We start from the raw sequence: 13,035 nt of genomic DNA, 5'->3' as shown, positions 1-13,035 counted from the left end.
TAGTTAATCACAAGAAATGGATTTTAAAGAACATCCCGATGTGAATACCTTATCTGGTTAGAGTAATAGTCCAATTAAGAGGTTTATTACCATGTAATTCCTGAGTGTGGAGCTGGGATGGGTAATTAGGCCACCATTTTGAGCCGCAGAGTTCATAAACACAAAAGAGAGTGCTGAGAAGACTGATACCTCTGTCGTGTCAGCCTCAGAAATATGTGGAATGAAATCAACTTATCATCAACTCCGAAATTAAGTAGTTAACACGCTAGAAGTCTTTTATTTATTCAACACAAACGGCAGCTATTTAGATTTATTCTCACAGGGACTAATTATGTACGTGACTAATCTTCTGGCAACTTGTTGCCAAGCCAAAACCGGAGATCCCAAGGAATTCGTTAATTGTGGTAGGCTAAAAAGTCCAAGGGATAAACCTGTCTGTCACTCTAAAATTAAACATAGTTTCATTAGAGTACTGTAAGATAATCTGGGAACTGCTGAGAGTCTTTGGGAGCAACAGGAAGGCTATAAGGAGCGTAGGGAGGCACCTCCTGTTGTGTGCACTAAGATTATCATTAGATGATAGCTGATTGCGTTAGGGCGTTGCAGCTGAAAGGGTAACAGATAATAGGAATTGATTTGTATGATAAGTAGATAAATAAGAACATGAATACATGGATAACTTGAGCTTTTTATATAATATTAGTAAGTCCTAAGTAGTAGTTTCTGTTGACAATACTTTTTTAAAGATATAACACATTTTGGGGTCAGTTTGAAGGAAAGGCAGATATGAAATGTAAAAGTGAAGTCAGAGGTCAAATGTCACATGATACGGATGCACACTATGACACAATATTTAGAATCCCTGACAAATTTTAAAGATAAAATGCATTTTATGAAAGTTTGACCTAATTTGACCTTGAAGAAGAGGTCAGAGGTCATAAGTAACGTGATATTTAGAATCCCCATATATCGTTCCCTGTATACTCATATATTCACAATACAAACAATAGCAGTAAGAAACATAGTTTTAAATAGCTCTATATAGCATTATTGTCACATTCCCCTTCAGATCCAACTGTTGACCTTGAAGGAGAGGTCAGAGGTCAAATGTGACACAACATTTCAAACAAATTAAAACCAAAAACTAAATTTCCTGATTTTGGTCTATTTATTATATTTGTTATATGTAATAAACTCAAATTGTTGTGGTTTATATGTTGCTGATTTACTTATTTATCATCTTTTTTTCAGTTGAGGTGATAACCATAGCACCTAATTATAAGAGTTTAGGTTAATTCTTTTGCGTTATGTATGTAGGTCCTTGAATCTCTTTGAGTTTGTGATTGATGTTGTACAGTGAGTGCTTTGTCTGAGTAATTTGTCTTGACGTTATGTTGTGCAGGCTTTATAGTCGCTCTTTTTCAAACGCAGTCTCGATCTACAACTTGCTGAATAAATTAAGCAAAGACTGTAACAGAATAGGTGCAGTTACATCTACAGTGAGGCTCAGATGAAAGCACCCAGTGGAAAATTCCTGCTTAAGTATTCATAGAGGGTGACAAGGCAACTCTGGATCAGTGTGAGTCTCAATCGTGCTCTGATATAACATTACTGACAGGCAGTTAGACTAACTTTGGCTCTGACTCTGAGTTATAATCCTCCTTGTGTCGGTCATAATTTCTATTGGTTTGCTCATTATATCGCATATACAGTATGTTACAGTGCCTGCATGCTGGTCAGAGATTGCTTTGCCTTGTCAAGGCCCCGCTGGGTTGCACACAATAAGCCTCACAGTGACAGCAGGGTGGCTGACATACAGAACATGTGTTGCATCTGTTTCCAGTGACGAGCGTCAGAATGAGAGTCCATGACCACACAGGATGTATTAACTATGGCAGGATGCAGGTGTCCAAAATTAGCGGGAAGAGTCTAATTTTAAAGAACACTTTGTTTCCAGCCTCACTTCCTATTTTAAACTGGCTGAAAAATATCAAACAGGGACAAAGGATGTGAAGTGTGCTAGGCGGGGTGTCTGGTGAGGAAAAAACCTTGGCTGAACTCTTACATTGTGTATATTTACAAATATCTATGAGGTTTTATTCAATAACTTCTGTAACTGCTCCTGAAGGTTTTTCATGTTCGAAGTAGAATAAAGGGCCATGCTCCAACTGATGTTCAGCCAGTATTTTAATCTTCTTTTCACCAGCAAACACCGTGAAAAACTATGGTGAAATGATCAATGAAAAACACGGATATTACATCAGCAGAACAAAAATTACAACTCAAATAAAACATACACACAAAGTAAATGCACCAACATACCGTGTGCGCCTTTCTACTGAACATTCATGAGCAATTGTAGTCCATATTTTCTATATTTCCACCCTTTACACAGGCCAGCATTCTCTTTGTGGCTCGAGCCTTCAGTCTCTGGTGACACGTGCTCTTAATTGAGCCTCACCCCAAAGCATGCGCACCACAAAGCGCCACACTCAGGCCCACCAGTAGGTGGCGACAACACAACATGAATCCAGATTAAACACCAAATTTTTCAACATTGCAATCACATAATAATTACATTTCAATGCGACAGCTACACTGCCACCAAAATTACAAAGGATTTCTATTTACAAGTGTTAAACAAAATTAAATCCTGTAATTTTTAATAAATTGACAATCAAACATCAACTTATGTTACAAAAAAAAAACACTTCTTAAATAAACTTATAGATCACATATTATGTTTGTGTTCTTAACCCTTGTACTACTTCACTGTAGTTTAGACCCTTTAACTAGTACCACTAGTTTCTGAACTGGTCTCTCAAGAAAAGAGACTCGTTTCAAACGTTCACCTTTCTTTCCCAGATCCTTTTGCCCTATTTGGATCTTAACCTTCCGCACTAAACCATCATCATCTTCATTGGCTTCAACCACCCTTGCCAATTTCCACTCATTTCTTGGAATATTGTCCTCCTTTAAAATCACTACATCTCCAACCTGTACATTTTGTTTAGGAGTATGCCATCGTTGTCTTAAACTAATGCTGGTTAGGTATTCCTTGCGCCACCTGCTCCAGAACAACTCTGTTAAATATTGCACCCTCCGCCACCTCTTCCTGGCGTACAAATCTTCTCTTACAAATCTACCAGGAGGCGGAAGTGGGACAGACTCTTTCATTGTGAGCAAATGATTAGGCGTCAAAGGCTCAGCACTGTTGGGGTCGTTGATTGTATCAGTAGTGAGTGGACGATGGTTCAAAATTGACATGGCCTCATAGAAGAAAGTTCTCAATGAGGTGTCATCCAACCTCCCTGTGGCTTGGGCTAGGACAGAACTCTTGACATTCCTAACAGTGCGGATCTGTCGTTCCCAAATGCCTCCTCTGTGACTAGCTTCAGGAACATTCATTTGAAAGTCACACTGGTTTTTAGCTAGATAAGTAGAAATCATCTCCTTGTCTAATTCCAACAGACCCTTCTTGAACTCGTTCTTAGCTCCGACAAAATTTGTCCCTTGGTCAGAACGAATCTGTCTGACTGTGCCTCTGATTGCTATGAAGCATCTTAAAGCGTTTATAAATGCGTCAGTGGAGAGATCCTCCAACATCTCAATGTGCGCGGCTCTCGAGCTTAAACACGTAAACAATAGGCCATACCTCTTCCATTCCTTTCGACCTTGTTTCGTGTAGAAGGGACCGAAAACATCAACTCCAGTGTAGGTGAATGGGGGCGAAGGATCCACTCTGTCAAATGGCAAGTCAGCCATGCGTTGTTCTTCAGCTGGCCCACGCACTTTTCTACAATTGACACACCCTTTAATGTATTTGGCCACTACCTTACTGCCACCTATGATCCAATAGCCACTTTCCCTGAGTTTGTTCAGAGTTTGGCCTCAGCCTTGGTGTTGCGTTTTCTTGTGACAGTGGTCAAGAACAAGTTGTGTGACAATGCCTTCCTTTGGAAGGATTACTGGATGATTCAATGCAAATGATGCTGAGGACTTTCTCAACCTTCCTCCAACCCTAAGCAAGTTGTCTGCCAAAATAGGATCAAGTTGATACATTTTATGAGTTTTTGGTAGTCCAGCTGAGTTTTGACTGAACCATTTGAGCTCTTCTTTAAAGACTTCCCTCTGTGCTGCCTGGAGGAGTACAAAAGCGGCCATTTGTCTTTCTTTTACACTAATGGGTCCTGAGTTATCTCTCCTTGCAAGTCTTTTAATTCTTGCCACAACGTTAAGAGCTGTATCCCAATTGGAAAATCTTGAGAACCTCTCAAGAAAGCTGTTTTCTTCAAGGGCATTTGTCTTCAGGACCTTTACTTCTGGGTCCCCAACAAGAAGATTAGGGGAATGTTGGTTTGTGACAATTTCCCTTTCCCATAGGAATTTAGGTCCAGTGAGCCAATTCGAGCTTAGCAGATCTGCCACCTTGAGGCCCCTAGACACGTGATCAGCTGGATTTTGATCAGATTCAATGTAAAACCATTGCTTCGGATCAGTAGAGTCTCTTATTTTCTGAACTCGATTTGCCACAAAGACATGAAAGCGACGAGCATCATTTTTTATGTATCCAAGCGTCACTTTAGAATCTGTCCAGAAAAACTCCTCGTCAATTTTCCGCTCGAGCTCTGACCTGAGGAAGTTACTTAGTGAGCTCAAGGCGTGGGATAGTGATTATTCTTGTGGGTGCCACTCTGGCTTTACCCATGACCAGTGCACAATGCACGTTCTTATCAGCAACAATCCTGATGTATGAACATTGTCCATAGCCACTGCTGCTGGCATCCGAAAAATGATGCAGCTCAATTTTTTTGACCTTGCCAAAGTTCTCAGGAACAAGGCATCTTGGTATTTCAATCCTTTTTAGATTCTCCAAGTCACCGAGCCATGCTTTCCATTTGGTCTCTAGTGCCGGAGGAATAGGATCATCCCATCCCACTCCGCGTTTGCACATTTCCTGGAGTACTTGTTTTCCTGTCAAAATGTAGGGTGAGAGAAAACCTAACGGGTCATACACACTAGCAACTGTTGCTAGAATTCCTCGGCGTGTGGCTGGCCTTTCTTTGAGGGCTACACTGAATGAGAACACGTCAGCCTCTATGTTCCACTTTACTCCCAGCACACTTTGCATTTGAATTACAGAGTAGTTCAGGTTTACATCTTTGGTCTTGCTGGCTCGTTCTGTTTCTGGGATAATGCTCATGACCTCCTTGTTGTTGCATGCAAATTTGTGCAAGCGCAGTTTCCCTTTTGCACAGACCTCTTGTGCTTCACAGACCAGCTGCTTGGCTTCCCTGACTGAATCAATGCTGATTAGCCCGTCATCCACATAAAAGTTTTTGTGAATGAATCTGGCTGCCAGCGGGTAGTCCTTTTTTTGTTCCCTGGCGAGATACTTCATGCCATAGTTAGCACATCCCGGTGATGATGCCGCTCCAAAAATGTGCACTCGCATGCGATACTCCTTAGGCTCAGTATCTGTATTCCCGTCCTTCCACCACAGAAACCTTAAGAAGTCTCGATCCTCTGGGTTGACATGGAAGCGATGAAACATTTTTTCCACATCACACATAATTGCTATTTGATGCTCTCGAAATCTGCACAAAACCCCTGCCAGAGCATTAATCAAGTCTGGGCCTGTGAGTAGGTGGTCATTTAAAGAGATGCCTTCGTGTTTAGCAGAGCAGTCGAAAACAACTCGAATTTTCTCTGGCTTCCTGGAATGATACACGCCATGGTGCGGAATGTACCATGTGTTACTACCTGATGTGCCATCTGCTTCCTCTGCATCACCATCTTTAAAGACACTATTCATGAACTTGATGTAGTCTTCCTTGTACTTTGGGTTCTTATCCATTTTTCCTTTTAAACGTTTCAAGCGAAACATTGCAAGCTGCTTGTTATTTGGAAGCTGTGGGCGTTCTCTAAAAGGCAGAGGCATTTCTAAATGGCCTTCCTCATTGTAGTGAATGTTCTCATTCAGCATCTCTAGAAACTGAATGTCCTCTTGAGATACACTCCCTTCTTTATGGTTTGTGTCCAGAAAGTCATTTTCAAGTGCTTTAATCACAGAAGCAGGCGTGACAGATGGCAGCTCCTTTACTGTGACACGATGACAGATCCCTGCTGCTCCCATTGAACTTTTCCATGGCTTAATGGCTCCCACGATACTCCACCCTAAGTCTGTTTTTATTGCATAGGGATCATAATCCTTTCCTGGTATGACTTCCCTTGGCTTTAGCGCTCTTGCACAGTCGTAACCGATGAGAAGAGCTATAGGACAGTCCAAGAGATCTGGCATTTCATTTGCAATGCTAAGTAGATGGGGCCACTTCTTTGCTGTCTCTCGAGTTGGAATAGTGTGTTTCTCCAATGGAATGTACTCTTGAGTGTAGGTTGGTGGCAAGTCAATGTACTTTTCTGAGTTGTACCCTCTTACCCTCAGTCCATCCACTCTTTGACTAGGTACAATCGAACACCTGTCAGTCATTGTTGTCAGCTTTAGCTTCACTGGTTCCCTGCTTGCCTGTATCTTTTCACAAATATCTTGGTCAATAAATGTGTTGCTGCTTTGGGTGTCTAGCAGAGCATAAACCAATGTCTCTTGATTCTTCGCTGATGAAGAAAGCCACACTGGAACAATCATTGAAGTGCAATCATTGTTGCCCACTCTCACACTGCACGATACGGTGGCTGCATTCTCCTCTTCTGATGGTGGTTCAGGTTCATCTCCCAGTGGAGGATCTTCATGGAGAGGAGAAGGGTGGCTTCGTCTGCAGACATTACATGTTGCTCTCTGTCGACAGTTTTTGGAAATGTGGCCGACTCGCAGACAAGCAAAGCACATATTGTTGTCCCTAATAAACTGTTTCTTTTCTTCAAGCGGCATTGCTGTAAACTTTGCACATTTATAGATAAAATGATTTTGCTTGCAGCAGATACATTCAAGTTTCCGTTTGTTCTGAGTTGAGGAAGGGTTGGGTTTTGATTTTCTTTGGCTCTGAACTGGAGTTGTGTTCTTCACATCTTTAGACCCATTTGCTGATGTCACCAGGACACTGGCCTTCAGACGTTTTTGTTCTTTCTCAGGTTTTTCAAATGTGTTTTTTAAGGCAAACAGAGAATAAACAGGATTACATGCTATACGCGCCTCTTCAGCCACAAAGTCTGCAAATTCTGCAAACCCTGGATATGCCTTTTCTTCATCCAGTAATTTTGTGACATAACGATTCCAGCGGGTTGTGGCCCAGTCAGGAAGTTTCAGCAATATTTTTTGATTTTCTTCACAATCATCTAAAACCTTGAGGCCTTGGACGTGAGGCATAGCATTCTTACAAGAAATGAGGAAATCACTAAACTCTCTCAATTTAAGTGACTCCTTTGGACCAATCTTTGGCCAACTGCTTAGTTTTCCCCTAAAGGCTCTTTGAACTACAAATGGGTGTCCATAGCGTTTGTTCAGAGCATCCCAAGCTTGTTTGTAAGCTTCCTTGTCACTTCGATAAAATGTCCCTTCTAAAACACAGAGAGCTTCTCCACCAATGTACTTCTTCAAGTAGAACAGCTTATGGGCTGAATCTGTGCAGCTAGTCTCGATAAGCGCCTTAAAGCAAGTGCTCCACTCAACAAATTTAAGTGGGTCTCCTGTAAATGTAAACGGCTCTGGCACTGGGAGTCTAGACATTACTAAGGACTCTTTTAATGCCTGCACCAGAGAGAGCTCACTTTCTTTTGGCACCACTTGAGTATCATAGTGAGGGGCGTGAACACTTTGTGAGGTCAGGATGAATTTACCTTCAGAGTGAGGAGGTGCAGTGCTCTGAGGAACTTGGGTGCATGGGGGACTGCTAAGTGGTTTAGGAAGCTGGCTGAAAGACAAAGTACTCCTTACTTCACAATTTCTTATTTCAGCATTCATTTTTGATTCCTCTTCAGCATATACATTGTATTCTGCCTGAATGACCTCAAGATCTCTTTGATTTTCCAACATTTTCAATTGCTCTTGTTGAGCTAATATCTCCTTTCTCCGGGCAGATATTTCCATTTCTCTGTTTATTTCAGCTTGCTTTGATGCCAGTCGTGCTGCTGCCTCTGCTTTCCTTGCAGATACATGACTTCCTTGCTGACTATGGCTGTGCTGGCTATTTCTTCCAGCTCTAGACACAGTTGAGCCATAAATTGATTCTGCACCTTCTCTTTGGAGTAACTGAAGGAGTGATTCTTTTACAGCTCCTGCATCAAACTCTTTGTCAACATCTGCGTAACGCCTTTTCAGAAGTATCATCATCTCAGCAGAAACTGAAGTACAGCTATCCATCTTTCTTCTCATATCTTGAGATGGTGTAGTCAGTGCACGTAAAGCCACATAATCTTGCTGTAGGTCTAACTCACATTTTTCTACTGACTTGATCATTTCAGCTAATTCTGCTTTAGAACATTCTTCTTTAAGTTTGGACCTAGTGAGCTGAATTTCTGCCTTAAAGTTTAAATATGTTGACATAAACTTTCTTTCTTTGCTTGTTATCTCTGTCTGTTTAAACTCACGCATTTTTTCTGTTAGTTGCCTTTGACGGTCTGTCCGTCTCACCTCTGCGTCAGGTTTAGATGATGGCTGAGGCAGCCCTATTTTGTGTATTTCAAGGTCTCCATAAATTTCTCCTATGCGTGCTTCAACTTCTTCTCTTTCTGCATCTTCAAGTTCAGTTTCTAATTTCTTTTCTAACTGTGCCTTTTCATCTTCTAAGGCTATAAGTATTTGCTCAAGGATATGAGTTTCTTGTGTACTCTGCTCCATTACAATGTTTTGAACCAACAACTTAGAACAATAAAAGGAAACTTACCCAGAGTACACTACCTTAAATATCAAACAGCACAGTAATAAACTTTCAATAAATGAACAAATGTACAATATCTACACCATACAATTTTCTTTTTGGCCTTTTCTTAGATCTCTTTATGCAGTTCAAACGTTTCGCTGATGTAAGAACTCACAGTCTACTCTTCCACGTGGGCTGCCGTCTTGGAAGAATGGCGTGCAGGGCTCTGGCTGCTTGCTCCATAACAGGCCACGTTTTTCACTGTAACTGCTCCTGAAGGTTTTTCATGTTCGAAGTAGAATAAAGGGCCATGCTCCAACTGATGTTCAGCCAGTATTTTAATCTTCTTTTCACCAGCAAACACCGTGAAAAACTATGGTGAAATGATCAATGAAAAACACGGATATTACATCAGCAGAACAAAAATTACAACTCAAATAAAACATACACACAAAGTAAATGCACCAACATACCGTGTGCGCCTTTCTACTGAACATTCATGAGCAATTGTAGTCCATATTTTCTATATTTCCACCCTTTACACAGGCCAGCATTCTCTTTGTGGCTCGAGCCTTCAGTCTCTGGTGACACGTGCTCTTAATTGAGCCTCACCCCAAAGCATGCGCACCACAAAGCGCCACACTCAGGCCCACCAGTAGGTGGCGACAACACAACATGAATCCAGATTAAACACCAAATTTTTCAACATTGCAATCACATAATAATTACATTTCAATGCGACAGCTACAACTTCTAAACAGAAGGTGAAATGTTGAAGTTGATCTATATTGTGTCGTTTTGTTACAGTTTTGCTCCTCTGGTTTATCTGTATAACTACACCCAATCCTTGGAGTTGGCCTTGAATGCTTCTAACAAAAAATATACTCAAAAACATTAAAGGAACACCCTGAAAACACATCGGACCTTAGTAGGAAAAAAAACCTTGCTGGATGAGGCAGGCTAGTCTGTTTTGCCAAACTTTTATTGCAGCATGAGACCGGGTGTTATTATGCACCACGAGGAACCCAGGACCCACTGCACACCGGGTCCAAGGACTTCATCCTTCAAATGCCTGTTGCAGTATGCCTGTTGCAGTCTGTGCATCATGACATGAATAAGCCTCCCAGACCATCACCGACCAACCACAAAACTGATGTTACAGGCAACACAATGTTTCCTAGCTCCACGCTCTCGAGACTGTGCCGGGAAACACAGCAAACCTTCTGACAATGGCACTTAATCAATGCAGCATGGTGGAAGAGTTGGACTATCTGTACAACCTCCAAATGCAATACTAGTGAAGAAACAGCCAGAAAGCACGAGCAGTGAGAAAATATCAGTGGCCTCCACCTGTAAAACCATTCTTGATTTGGGCGTCGTGTCATTGTTGCTCCTCTAGTGCACCTGTTGCTAATTTCATTAACCCCAAAGCAGCTGAAACTGATTAACAACCCCCTCTGCTTCTTAACTAACCAGATCAATATCCCAGAAGATTAGCTGGCTTGATGCTATACTCTGATTAAAAAGTGTTCCTGTAATGTGTACGTTCAACAGAATGCCTGCTGTAGAAGGGTGGTTTTTGCACCTTGTAAAGACAGGTTTTTAACAGTTGGATTACATCACTCATATTCAACCAATACTTTGGAATAAATATTAAGATATCTCAGCCCCTCCTTTATTTATTTATTTATTTTTTTAAATACTGCTCTCATCATAGCCTGAACTTTAAGCAAATTGCAAACTACATCACCAAAGGTTGTACATTCTGCACATAATCCAGACCTATCTGTCCACCACATTGACATAAACCCTCCTTAAACCTGAGAGGTCATGGCCTTCTGAGGTAACCTTGCCCCGAAGAAAGAGGATTAATGGCAAAGATCATCTATATGTCAACTAGTCATGTCATCTTAAAACAATACAGTATATCAGGATACTCTGAACAAAGACACACACACACCTCTTCTTATCTGACCTCTTCAAAGACCACAACAGGGACTTTTGTGTGCTCGTTTTCACCCAGTGAGCTTTGGAGATCTTTCTTTCAGCTCCTCGGGTTTCTCAGTGGCTTTATGGTTTAACCTTTGCAAGGTCAGGGTGAGGTCAGGGGAATAAAGGCAGCTCCAGGATTTACCTTTCCTCCTCTATCATCCACAGTCACTGCGCCCACATGCTGAAAGTGACATATTGTTTTTAAAGCCTGTTTCAAGGACTGGGTCTGGTTTCAGAAGACCTGCAACTACAGGAAGCCCACGGGAGTAGACAAAAGAAAAGCAAATATAGAAACGTTGCCGGTGCTGTCAAATTCATTAAGATCTTGTCTTAATTTGTTTGGTTTTTTGTAGGTGTGTCCTAAAGTTGATGATCTTTTATTATCAGAAATAACACAGAGTAGTAAAAAAGTAGAAAAAAATAAAGTAGTGCTCAAAAGAGGAAGGAGAGAATATAGCAGGAGGAGAAAATTGCCAGGACTTTGATCAGTGCTGTCAATGAATTTGCTGCACACAGGGACTAAAGGATGGTGGTCTGATGTTGTGAGTAGTTTACAGAATTGAACATTTTTACCTCTTATATGTTAAAAATAATTCATATTGTAATGTATGTGTGTGATATGTGGTACAATGGAAATGGCTGCTGAATGAGGTATTCTACAAATGAGTGTGCTTGTTTGGCATGTTGACCCATGCAGTCTGAAAACAATGAAAACAATACAAAACTTGCAATGCTGCCATCCTCCCCAGCTGTGCTCCATGTTTATCCCACATATCTGACAATGTTAGCAAAATGATAAGAACGGAAAAGTTTGTTAATTGACTCTTAGTGTTTCTATTTAGTTTATGGTAGTTTACAGTTTATCTAGAGACTGTATATAAACAATGGATATTGTCATTATGGCATTACTCTATGTTGAAGCCTTTAGACAGCTGGGAAAAAAAGAACAAAAAATATAAAAAAAAATAAAACACTTACTGGAAAAAGCTGAACAGCAGACCTCTTGAATGTTTTTAGTGCAACCGAATATAGTCAACAAAATAAAATCACACCCACTTGTCAATCAAGGCAATCACATCCTTAACTAGGCATATCTACAAGCCTAGATAAACTTGTAGCAGCTCCAAAATGTTAAAATGTAACCATAATTCAAATGTTGTGACTGGGATAATTAGTTCTAGTGACCAGAATCATTTAGTGTGCCGCTGAAGTTAAACTGATTAACATGGATTGGATAAGAAGTTAACAAAAATGGATGGGTGCCTGGATATGTTAATTTCTGTTGTAAATATGACCATTTTTAACATGATTCTTTAGTTTTGGATCCAGCCTCGTGTGGCCATTGCAGGAATTCCAGTTTTTGGCACTTTCCCATAAAAGCTTTACTATACGCTTCTTCTGGGCTATATTCTCAGCAGCATATTGTAGCGGGCCAGGGCTGTTCGGGGTTCTGTTTGTACAGTTATGTTTTGTTTATGTTGCCATAGTGACGGGTGACGCCCTCTCGCTGTGACGGTGTGTCCTTCCGGGGTCAGAGGGCGTTCTGTGTGTTGTTGTTGTTGTTGCTGTGCGGTTGCCGCGCTGAGCAGTTAGCTAGCGGCAGTGTTCTTCTGCAGATGTCAATAAACGGCTGTGCTCCCTGGCTAGCTCACGGGAAGCAAGACCAAACGACACCTCCGTCTCCTCCTTGTCTGAACTCGCCACATTGGTGTCAGAAGTGGGATGATGGTGGCACCCCATGTTCTGACCCGAGTGACTTTTCCCCCGCGGGTCGTGACCGGCCGGTGCGCCAAAAGAAGGCACCTGGACATTTGCAGGACTTTGTGTGGGGCAATGGGGTCGTCGGGGACGACTGACCCCTTAGGTGGGGGGCTATGTAGCGGGTCAGGGCTGTTCGGGGTTCTGTTTGTACAGTTATGTTTTGTTTATGTTGCCATAGTGACGAGTGACGCCCTCTCGCTGCGACAGTGTGTCCTTCTGGGGTCAGAGGGCGCCCTGTGTGTTGTTGTTGTTGTTGTTGCTGTGCTGTTGCCACGCTGAGCAGTTAGCTAGCGGCAGTGTTCTTCTGCAGATGTCAATAAACGGCTGTGCTCCCTGGCTAGCTCACGGGAAGCAAGACCAAACAACACCTCCGTCTCCTCCTTGTCTGAGCTCGCCACAATATTAAACATATCAGGTTCCCATAAGGAGAATCATGTGCTAACGGCTGTCTAAATGACTCGGGTAA

This window comes from Aulonocara sp. 'chitande type north' Nkhata Bay, linkage group LG4 (assembly GCF_057382095.1).
Source record: "Aulonocara sp. 'chitande type north' Nkhata Bay isolate Kocher_YH1m ecotype deep benthic linkage group LG4, A_spYH_male_GT1.1, whole genome shotgun sequence".
Lineage (NCBI taxonomy): Eukaryota > Metazoa > Chordata > Actinopteri > Cichliformes > Cichlidae > Aulonocara > Aulonocara sp. 'chitande type north' Nkhata Bay.
Note: the sequence above shows the minus strand (reverse complement) of the source record.